Source organism: Salvelinus sp. IW2-2015, linkage group LG4q.2, assembly GCF_002910315.2.
Source record: "Salvelinus sp. IW2-2015 linkage group LG4q.2, ASM291031v2, whole genome shotgun sequence".
NCBI classification, from domain to species: domain Eukaryota; kingdom Metazoa; phylum Chordata; class Actinopteri; order Salmoniformes; family Salmonidae; genus Salvelinus; species Salvelinus sp. IW2-2015.
Window position 1 is genome coordinate 19,652,477 of NC_036843.1, and position 11,988 is coordinate 19,664,464.

Here is an 11,988-nt window from a genome sequence, read left to right on the forward strand (position 1 = left end):
GTAAACAAAGCTAGCTAGCCCAACTTGGCTAGCTTGTTTTGTAGTGGTACTAGCAAGCCCCGTTACGGCTGAATCAATCACAAAATTATACTGTACTGAACAACACTGCCTTGTGTAAAAAGAGAGATTATTTTGCTAACTAGCTAACGAAAGTACAACAACTCAGTAAAACAACTTATGCCGGGCGTACACTAAACGACTTTAAAAATCCTAACATCGCTGAGCCTCTCACATTAAACGACCGTCTTTCCTGTAGTTTGTTGTCCTAGTGTGGGGGATGAGACCTATGAGAGTAATTTAGAGTTCACCCTGTACAGATACAAGCAACCACAGAGGTCATATCCATATAGATGGCATCAGAGTCCTCTTCAGGGAAGAACTATCAGATAGATTTCAGACATGGCTGCTGTAAGATTTTTTATATCAAACGTTCCAATAATCAGTCCTCTAGATACTGTAGAGAGAGATAGATACATTTTGGCCCCTAAGAGGGGGGAAGGGGCATTGTTTTTTGTGTTTGGTTTAGCCGTTTGCCATGTGGCTGGAGTTGACAGAGAGCACATAAATTGGGGCTGAGCCAATGTAGTGGTGCGCACATTAAACAATGTGGCACAGACGAGGGTTCACACACTACAGGATTCTTCACTTGGTTGTGAGGATACCACGCTGTCTCACAAAAACAATGATGTAATGATGTGATTAGATTGTTAACGTAGCTAGAATGAGCTGTGACTCAAAGCAGCCACAAATGTTGTCAGTCAGACATTCACGCCATTCAGAGTTGAAATATCTAGCCAATGCATTTGGAATTTAATAACATTGCTTGCGATCTTCAGAGCTGTAATGATTTGACTTTGGTTAAAGGCAAGTACAAATGCATACTAGTAGTTGTCATCGCTCCTGCTCAAGAGTCTACACATTCTGGGGGATGCGAAACAATGTCATCATCTCACATCTCTGTTGAGCTCTCATTTGCTATTGCTGATCACCGTTCTCAAAACTTGGGAGTTGCACATCTTACAGTACAAGACCATTACATTATTTTGTGCCAATAAAATCAAATATGTTGGAAAATATCGGGACGGCTCAAAGACGGGATCCGTAGCCCTCATATTGCGTTTCTGACCAGCTCACATTAAACGAGCGCCGGTGACGTGTAGGCAACATGGGGATTTTGTATCCGATCTCAATAGCTTCAGGGCCAAAACAGAGTAGCGTACACACSACTTTACTCATTTATCATTTGCCCTTTAGGTTAGGCAGAGTACACCGAAGAACCTTGCCTGCGTGTGATGTTGGGGCCATTTGAGCAATTTATCCCTAACATGATCGACATTTTGTTGGATACAAAGAAGTTCTTCTACTGTATATGTCATGCATTGCCATAACTGTTCCTGCATACTGATGTGTAAACTTACCTCGGTCTCCAGAGCAAATAAACGTTGTCTTGAATACATGCCATGTCTTCTTATTTGCTGTATTGACCGACTAATCTACTGTATTATTAAATAAAAGTTTGTAGCTAGTTACTTCTAAATACATTTAATGAATATTACAATGAATTAATCCAGAAGGTGAAGTCAACACTTTATTGGTTTCTGATGCAGCTGGAATCATTTAGTCACATGTCAGTACAACAAACAGTTTATCAAAAACGTTTATATATACTAAACAAAAATATCAACGCAACATACAACAATTTAAAAGATTTTACTGCGTTACAGTTCGTATAAGGAAATCAGTAAATTTAAATAAATTATTTAGGCCCTAACCTATGGATTTCACATGACCGGACAGTGGTGCAGACATGGGTGGGCCTTGGAGCGCATAGGCCCACCCACTGAGGAGCCAGGCCCAGCCAATCAGAATGAGATTTTCCTCACAAAAGGGCTTTATTACAAAGATAAACATTTCTCCGCTTTTTGTGCATATGGAACATTTCTGGGCTTTTTTATTTCACTTTATGAAACATGGGACCAACACTTTACATGTTGCGTTTCTATCTTTGTTCAGTGTACAAATGTACAAGAGCTAGCAATATCTATACCACAATGCAGTTGTGAGCATACTAGGCATTGTCTATTATACTACAACATTAGTCTAACTGAATATGGATGTTGTGTTGGCTGAATGTTCCAGGCAAGGTCCTGAATGTTCTTCCGCTGGTGAACCTTGTCTTGTGTTGGGCAATGGCAGCTAGTTTAGCAGGCTTTGGCACTGTGGCGATGTTGGCAGGGATGTTGGGTTTAGGGAGCTGTGACTCTGGCTTCTTGTAGACCACTGTCTTGTCCTTTCTGCGCTCCACAGCCACGTGGACAAGCCTCTCCTTGTAGTGATGGGTTCTGTGCCTGTACACTTTCTTCACCACACACTGCTTTGACCTCTTGCAGAAGATTTGTTTGTACTGCAAGTCTTCAGGAAAGACACGAAGACTGATCATGAAGATGTGTAACCATACAATACTGCAGTTATACTGCACTCTGACTGCAATCTTTTTTAGTAAGGGTGATGCCAATGCAGATGTTGATGGGTTCGGACTCAGTAAATAGAACACATAGACAAGTCACGTTAGCCTCTGCGGAAGTTAGTTATCTAGCTAGCTAACAGTTGGATACGGTCTGGTAAGCTCTAGCTAACGTTAGCTTGCAAAATTACAAATCACATTGCCAGATAGTAGCTGGCTAATTACATCGATTTTACTTGGAATGTCTAGCCAGCGTATTATGAAAGCTAGCCAGATTTTAGTTTAGATAAACAAACACAGTTCTCTAACTAGTTAGCTAAGTTAGCCACGTTACCTCTGCTCAACTTATTTTCTGCTATGCTGATGTTGGCTGTTCAGATGCCTTCCTCTTTGTTTGTAGTTTGCACATCCAGGTACTGAGCACCACACATGACTAAACTTTACAGTTGTCGACAAAAAACGACTGAACGAGTGGTCAAGTGAGTAACGTTAGCTACCTGTTGACGACCATTCTCAACTGGATCCACCTCGACAGGGGCGGTACTACGTCCTGAAATCACTATGAATTCTGGATATTGTGGTTGGCTTACAACTAGGAAATTTAGATGGCCCGTTTCTACTGGTGAAATGCAGAATAACTAATTTGCTCATAGAGGACATTCTCAATTTTTATGACACATATTACATGTTAATAACATGTTAATGGACATATACAGTGAAATAGCAGCAGTGAAATTTCCCTTCAATTATCTCACCTAGTCAAGCAAATGTTCTTTATTTTTCTTRCTCTCTTTCTCCTTCTCCCTTTCTCACCCTCTGTCACATCCCTTCCCTTTCTTTGTCTCTCTCCCCCTCTATCTCTGTCTCTTCCTCTCCTTCTCTGTCTCTGTGAGGACTGAGGAGAGAGTTATACATGCTGTAGGACCGACAGTACGGAGATACACATACTGTTAATACTGCCATGCAAACACAGCAATAAGAATTGTGAATGGCTTCCTCTCGCATTAAAACCCAAATTATTGTGAATAGCTTCTGTCAGACATGTTAAGCCATGGTATCTATTTGCTTTCTCCGTGATGACAAGTTGACGAACTGTGGGCATCACTTTATCTGCAGCACATAATTTCATTTTAATAATAACATCCTGCCATGTCTGTATTTCTGGGGTGTTTTTTTCAGCCCAGTTAAAAATAGGGCCAGGCAGGAAGCTGTAGTCTGTGTAAGGGCTCTTGGCTAGGTACAATAGCGCTTCCTTCTTCTCACCATTAATAACCATATAATGAAGATGTCACAACAGACCCACTGGTGCTAGAGGAGCCTGTCCATGGAACTGTAGGGCTGCCCAGCCCCCAAAGTGACTCTTTGTCAACTGTATGCAAGAAGATCCTCTATGTTGTCTTAGGAATTCAGCATTCTCTGTGTTGATCTTGCCATCTCCATTGTCACACCTCTGAGAAGCAGAGGTTATGTTGTGGTTTCATCTTGTAGGTCTGATATCTGATTGGAGGTTAACTTTACTAATATTGGTCAAGAACTCAAGTTTTTGAATCCAAACAACTCAGATAAAAGGTCTTAGATTCATTGTTCTTTCTCTTATTTGTTCCTGAACAAACCATGGTTTCTTTGTCTCTCTCTTTTTCTCTCTGATCATACATATAATAATGCCTTCTAATAATTGTTAATGCTTTGTAACTTAAGCTTTATGCCTTGTATGTGAATCCATTCATTTCACAAAGAAATGAATTACATTTGTATTTAGAATTCCACTCTCAGACATTTCTTGATTGCCTATTACTGTAACTCGACTGTAGTGTTCTATTACTTTAACTCAACTATAGTGTTCTATTACTGTAACTCAACTATAGTGTTCTATTACTTTAACTCAACTATAGCTGTTATACTGTAACGTCAACTATGTGTTCTATTACTGTAACTCACTATATGCTTCTATTATTTAATCTCAACATATTAGTGTGCTATTACTCGTTAACTCAACTATAGTGTTTCTATTACTGTAAACTCAACTGATAGGTTCTATTACTGAACTTAACTGTAGTGTTTAACATACTTTTAACTCAAACTTAGTGTTTATTTACTGTAACTCAAACTATAGTGTTTCTATTATGTAATCAACTGTAGGTTCTATACTGTAACTAACTATAGTGTTCTATTCTTTAACTTCAAACTATAGTGTTCTATACTGTAACCACTGTAGATGTATCTATTACTCGTAACAACTTGTTAGTGTTCTATTACTGTAATCAACTATAGTGTCTATTACTGTAAACTCACACTATAGTGTTCTATTACTGTACTCAAACTATAGTTTTATTTACTGTACGCATACTATAGTGTTCTATTACTGAGTAAACTCAACTATAGTGTTCTATTATGTAACTCACCAGTTCTTATGTAGCCCATAGGTTCTATTACTATGTAACTCAACATGATGTGTTCTATTACTTTAACTCAACTCATAGGTTCTATTACTTAATAACTATAGTGTTCTATTACTGTAACCAACGTATAGTGTTCTATTATCTGTAACTCAAACTGTAGTGTTTATTAACTGTAACTCAACTGTAGTGTTCTATTACTTACTCACACATATAGTGTTCTATTACTGTAACTCAACTATAGTGTTCTATTACTGAACTAACTGTTCTAGTACTGAACTCAACGTTGTTGCTATTACTTTAACTCAACTATAGTGTTCTTAACTGTTAACTCACTATAGAATGTTCTATTTGTAACTCAACTCAGTGTTCTATTACTGAAACTCAACTATAGTGTTTTATTACTTGTAAGACTATAGTGTTTAACTACTGTATAACTCAACTTGTGTTCTATACTGTAACTCAACTATAGTGTTCTTACTGTAACTCAACTAGTAGTGTTCTATATCGAACTAATAGTGTTTCTACTACTGAATAACTGTGTCATTACTGTATATGGATCATTTACTGTAACTCAACTATAGTGTTCTATTACTGTACCAACTGTATGTGTTCTATTACTGTAACTCCAACTGTAGGGTTCTATTACTGGTAACTCAACTGCTAGATGTTCTATTACTGTACAACTCAACTATAGTTGTTTCTATTACTTGTAGTATTAACTCTAGAACCAAGTAGTGTTCTATTTACTGTAAGAGCTATACTAAGTGTTCTTTTCTACTACTGTAATCAACTATAAGTGTTCTATACTGTATACTCAACTATAGTGTTCTATATACTGTACTCAACTTAGTGTCCTATACTGTAATAAACTATAGGTGTTCTATTACTGTAACTAACATAGTGCTTTCTATTAGCTGTTCAACTATAGTGTTCTACTACTTGTAAACTCAACTATTGGTTTTCTATTCACTGTAAATCAACTATAGTGTCTTACTACTGTAATCAAACCAATTAGTGTTCTATTACGCTAACTAAAGTGTTTTTTTTTTTTCTTATTACTGAAACTAACTATTGTGTTCTAATCTACTGTAACTCAACTTAGGCTTACGTAATACTAAGTTTCTATTACTGTACATCAACTCATAGTGTTCTATTACTGAACTATAGGTTCTATTATGTAACTTCACTATAGTGTTTCTATTACTGAATCAACATCGTGTCTTTATTACTGTACTATAGTTTTCTAATTTACTGTAACTCACTATAGTGTTCTATTACTGAACTCAAACTTCTGTTTTATTTACTAGTAACTATTGTGTTCTATTACTGTAACTCAACTATACTGTTCTTGCATATTGCTATTTATCTTATGGAGTCAGATAAACATTTTAATAGGCTTATTGCATAGTCTTTTTTACATGCAGTATAGGTGCACACGTACATACACACAGAAATACACAGTACACACGCGTACACACTCATACACCCACACATGAACCTACACATGTTTAAAATAGTCACACACACACACGTTATCACACCTCAGTGAATTCCCCACCTGTCCCTGGCGGGGGACTGTGCTGTCATGGCTGTAGCAGTGGGTAAACTAAAGGGGATAGTGCTGAGATTATAAGTCTTTATGAACAGCCCAGGAGGAAAAACAGAGACTTCATTATAAATGAGCTCATTGTTCTAAATACCCCCTGCGGAACACTCTCCTCTGCTGCTGTGTAGCTCACTATAAACACACGTTCTTATGCACTATGCTTGACAAGCTCTGAGAATCCTCTGTCTCTGCATTCACAATAGGAATACAAAACATATAGTATATTTCCATACGGTTTATGGAAGGGATGGCCAAAAGGGATGCCCAAACCATTAACCCAATAATATATTTACTCAATAGGAACAGCTGCTATCAACCTGTCTCCATGTGTACTGAACATGTAATGCATGTGTAATGTAGTTGAAAAGATGACCAACTATAAATTGAAAGGTCTTTGATCCCCAGTACATTTCCAAACTTGTTGCACATATTTAAAATAGTTGCATAATGCTACTGTACTATGTGAAGTGAGGCTCTTGAGCTGCTTGTCTTTGATGTGAGTCTGAGTGACATCCCCTTAAATGTACACTGGTGTGCGGAGAGCTGCTCAACACCCTGCTTTCTCCCACCCTTTAGAAGAAGAAAGAAGAAGAGGGATGTATTGTTTTCTGCTGAGTTTTGACAAGGGGACTGAAGTAGTGTGTGTACAGGGAGCAACTGTCCCCTATGYTCTGGGAGACCTGCAGTATAAGCAACGTTGGGTAGGTTACTTTCTAAATATAATCCGTTACAGTTTCTAGTAACCTGTCCAGAATTGGAATCAGTAATGTAACTTTTGGATTACCCAAACTCAGTAACGTAATCTGATTACTTTCCCCTTGCGACGCGCAGGTTAGTGTTTTTCAACCATGAACCTTGTTTTGGAGTTAGCTCTGCAGAGTGGTCTCCTGGTCTCCCTCCTGGTCTCTTTCCTGGTCTCTCCTCTGGTCTCCCTCCGGGTCATTTTACTGGTCTCTCTCCTGATCTCTCCTCTGGTCTCCCTCCGGGTCATTTTACTGGTCTCTCCTCTGGTCTCCCTCCGGGTCATTTTACTGGTCTCTCTCCTGGTCTCTCCTCTGGTCTCCCTCCGGGTCTCTTTATTGGTCTCTACCCTGGTCTCTCCTCTGGTCTACCTTTAGGTCTCTTTACTGGTCTCTCTCTAGGTCTCTCCTCTGGTCTCCCTCCGGGTCTCTTTACTGGTCTCTCTCCTGGTCTCTCCTCTGGTCTCCCTCCGGGTCTCTTTACTGGTCTCTCTCCTGATCTCTCCTCTGGTCTCCCTCTGGGTCTCTTTATTGGTCTCTCTCCTGGGTCTTTTCTGTGTCTCTTTCACTGGTCCTCTCTCCTGGTCTTTCCTCTGGTCTCCCTCCATGTCTCTCCTCTGGTCTCCCTCTCCTATGTGTCCTCTCTCCTGGTCTTTCTCTGGTCTCCCCTTCCGGGTCTCTTTACTGGTCTCTCTCCTGGTCTTTCCTCTGGTCTCCCTCCGGGTCTCTTTACTGGTCTCTCTCCTGATCTCTCCTCTGGTCTCCCTCTGGGTCTCTTTACTGGTCTCTCTCCTGGTCTCTCCTCTGGTCTCCCTCTGGGTCTCTTTACTGGTCTCTCTCCTGGTCTCTCCTCTGGTGTCCATCTGGGTCTCTTTCCTGAACTACCTCCTGCAACTGTGTTATCTTGTTGACACATCCAGCAGACCCTGACAGCACCTGCATTGGAAAGGCTTATCATACACTAGTGGTGTGTAGCAGTCCAGCATCCCCACAACACTCAAGAGGTCAGTCTCTCTCTCTCTTCCTCTCCTTCTGTCCTTATCTCCTTCCTTTCTGTCTCCTTTTTCTTCTTTCTCTTTTACTCTCTTTATTTCCTTATTTTCCACTCTCTCTCTCTTACTCAATCTCTCTCTTTATTCTCTCTCTTCTTTCTCTTGCATACACCCACACACACAAACACACAAACAGTTTGAGTGAGGGACCTATCGCCCCATAAAACAGAATGAATCTAATACAAGTGCCACAGAATCACAGTGATGGAGATCAATTCAAACCTCAGAGGGTTTTTCTCTGCAAATTCAATCCGGAACACATATCAAGTTAAGACGTTACAGAGAGAGTTTTCCACCATTCCTCGCAGAATAAGGTTTGCTGTTGCAGAGAAATAACAGCTCATTTCTATGGTAGACTGATAACATCTGCACTCTCTGAAATCTATAGATAACTTTGACACTTTTCAAGTTTTTGCTTCAACGAGCAGTTATAGTGAGGAGGAATAATCTGTTRGCTTATCAAGTTCACATCACTGCACCTCCAGTCACCTTGTCTTATTCTCTTGCTGGTCCATGTCCTCATGACTGAAGATAATCCACATTGATTTACCGCTACGCTTGATGTTCTAAGGGTATATACTAGCTGCCTGCATCCATCTCTGTCACTATCCACTGTCTGCTTTATGGAATCATACTTTTTCTAGAATCTATGAAGTATTTGACCAAGAGGTGACCTGTGTAAATAAAATGGCAGGACTTTCAAACACATGAAAAATCAATTAATTCCTGTGTCCCTTTTTCACATTTGTGTTCAGTGTTGATATTCATTTCAATATAGCACAATACAGATTAACATGAATATTTGCACACAGAGCTTAGAGAAAACACAGAAAATGTGCAGGTATGAACATCATACAGCTAATCATTCATTCTTAATACACATGCTGAATACAGTGGGGCAAAAAAGTATTTAGTCAGCCACCAATTGTGCAAGTTCTCCCACTTAAAAAGATGAGAGAGGCCTGTAATTTTCATCATAGGTACACTTCAACTATGACAGACAAAATGAGAAAAAAATTCCAGAAAATCACATTGTAGGATTTTTAATGAATTTATTTGCAAATTATGGTGGAAAATAAGTATTTGGTCAATAACAAAAGTTTATCTCAATACTTTGTTATATACCCTTTGTTGGCAATGACAGAGGTCAAACGTTTTCTGTAAGTCTTCACAAGGTTTTTACACCTGTCTCTTATACACATCTAGATGTGTATAAGAGACAGGTGTTTGGGATCATTGTCATGCTGAAAGACCCAGCCACGTTTCATCTTCAATGCCCTTGCTGATGGAAGGAGGTTTTCACTCAAAATCTCACYATACATGGCCCCATTCATTCTTTCCTTTACACGGATCAGTCGTCCTGGTCCCTTTGCAGAAAAACAGACCCAAAGCATGATGTTTCCACCCCCATGCTTCACAGTAGGTATGGTGTTCTTTGGATGCAACTCAGCATTCTTTGTCCTCCAAACACGACGAGTTGAGTTTTTACCAAAAAGTTKTATTTTGGTTTCATCTGACCATATGACATTCTCCCAATCTTCTTCTGGATCATCCAAATGCTCTCTAGCAAACTTCAGACGGGRCTGGACATGTACTGGCTTAAGCAGGGGGACACGTCTGGCACTGCAGGATTTGAGTTCCTGGCGGCGTAGTGTGTTACTGATGGTAGGCTTTGTTACTTTGGTCCCAGCTCTCTGCAGGTCATTCACTAGGTCCCCCAGTGTGGTTCTGGGATTTTTGCTCACCGTTCTTGTGATCATTTTGACCCCACGGGGTGAGATCTTGCGTGGAGCCCCAGATCGAGGGAGATTATCAGTGGTCTTGTATTTCTTCCATTTCCTAATAATTGCTCCCACAGTTGATTTCTTCAAACCAAGCTGCTTACCTATTGCAGATTCAGTCTTCCCAGCCTGGTGCAGGTCTACAATTTTGTTTCTGGTGTCKTTTGACAGCTCTTTGGTCTTGGCCATAGTGGAGTTTGGAGTGTGACTGTTTGAGGTTGTGGACAGGTGTCTTTTATACTGATAACAAGTTCAAAKAGGTGCCATTAATACAGGTAACGAGTGGAGGACAGAGGAGCCTCTTAAAGAAGAAGTTACAGGTCTGTGAGAGCCAGAAATCTTGCTTGTTTGTAGGTGACCAAATACTTATTTTCCACCATAATTTGCAAATAAATTCATAAAAAATCCTACAATGTGATTTTCTGGATTTTTTTTCTTCTCATTTTGTCTGTCATAGTTAAAGTGTACCTATGATGAAAATTACAGGCCTCTCTCATATTTTTAAGTGGGAGAACTTGCACAATTGGTGGCTGACTAAATACTTTTTTGCCCCACTGTATGTGAGGTGAAAATTTAACAAGTAAGGTGAGGTGAGAACTGTGAATAAAATAAATTCACTGTCTGTATTTCAGTTCCATTACTAATTATTGTTATTCTCACCTCATTCTCACCTTCCACAAAGTAAGTGGGGAAGAACGAGAGAGACATAGCATGTTACCCTCACATCAGTACATGTACCTAAGAGTCAGATAGGGGAGAGGCGTTCTGCTGTGAGGTTYTTTTATTTGGGGGTTTTTAAAGCTAATTTTGCTGTTTGCTTGAGTAATTTGAGATGAGAGTTCCATGCAATTATGGCTCTTTATAATATTGTACGTTGCCGTGGAATTTGTTCTGGATTTGGGGACTGTAAAGAGACCCCTGGTGGCATGTCTGGTGGGATAAGCATGTCTGTCAGAGCTATATGTAATTGATTATACAGGCAATCTTGAAATTCCAACACAATAATATTTCTCACAAAAAAATGATTAATGCAGTCAATATCTCTTCTACTTTAAGCCTTGAGAGACTGACATGCATACTGTTGACATTAGCCCTCTGTGTGCATTGAAGGGCAAGACATGCCGCTCTGTTCTGAGCCAGCTGCAGCTTTTCTAGGTCTTTCTTTGCAGCACTTGTGTGTTTGTGTTAAAGGGGGGTGAGGGGGTCTGAATGTGTACGTTTGTGTGTGGGGCGAGTACTCTTTGATCTCAGGGCTTAGCTGTGCCTGACTCTGATCCTTCCTTCACTCACACGTGCGTACACACACACTGAGTCTTCCTACTCTCTGACAGAACGGCCTTCAAAGCCCCTTTCATAATGGGACCGTGGATATTTTTCCGCCTGGGCGATCTAAAAAATACAGGACAGAGCCGAGTTAAAAGGCCAACTGTCACTGTGGATTCTGTGTCTAAGAGCTGAGACGCACTGGCATCTCTACACAAAGTCTGACAAAAGAAAGTCTTTGATTTTATTCAGCATCACAAAGAGAAAGAACATCAATGAGGGAATAATAATTACCTCATATACTCAATTCTTAATTTAATTAGGTGCTGATTGCTGCCCTAGCTTACACAACGTTCGGCTGAAGGCAGAAATCAGTAGGAACATTATATTTGCCACTGCTAATAGCCCGAGCATGATCTGCCAGAATTGAAGATTTGACTTGTATAAAACACAAAAAAAGTTGCCAAGTGCTGAGCTGAAAAATAAAAAAAATTGTTATAGGCAAATGTGGAGAGCAATCATTGCCAAGTTATTAATGGCTGTTCATTGCTCCAGCTCTCTCGTTTTCAAAGTGGTGAGGGGGGAAGGGGTTCTTGCATGCTGCTTTCTTACAAAAAAAGCTATAATTATAATGCATTTATTCTGGCCTTTCCTTCGCTGAACTATAATCACATTAAAATCTG

General features: G+C 39.8%; 1 long non-coding RNA gene across 1 annotated transcript; it reads right to left on the reverse strand.

Annotated features, from left to right (window-relative positions):
* Window positions 1-1,575: 1,575 nt before the first annotated feature.
* On the reverse strand, window positions 1,576-3,003 carry LOC139027639 (uncharacterized). The gene is made up of 2 exons (XR_011479759.1): window positions 2,799-3,003; window positions 1,576-2,412 (listed from the first exon to the last, which is right to left on the reverse strand). It is a non-coding gene; the product is annotated as an uncharacterized lncRNA (long non-coding RNA).
* Window positions 3,004-11,988: the final 8,985 nt, after the last annotated feature.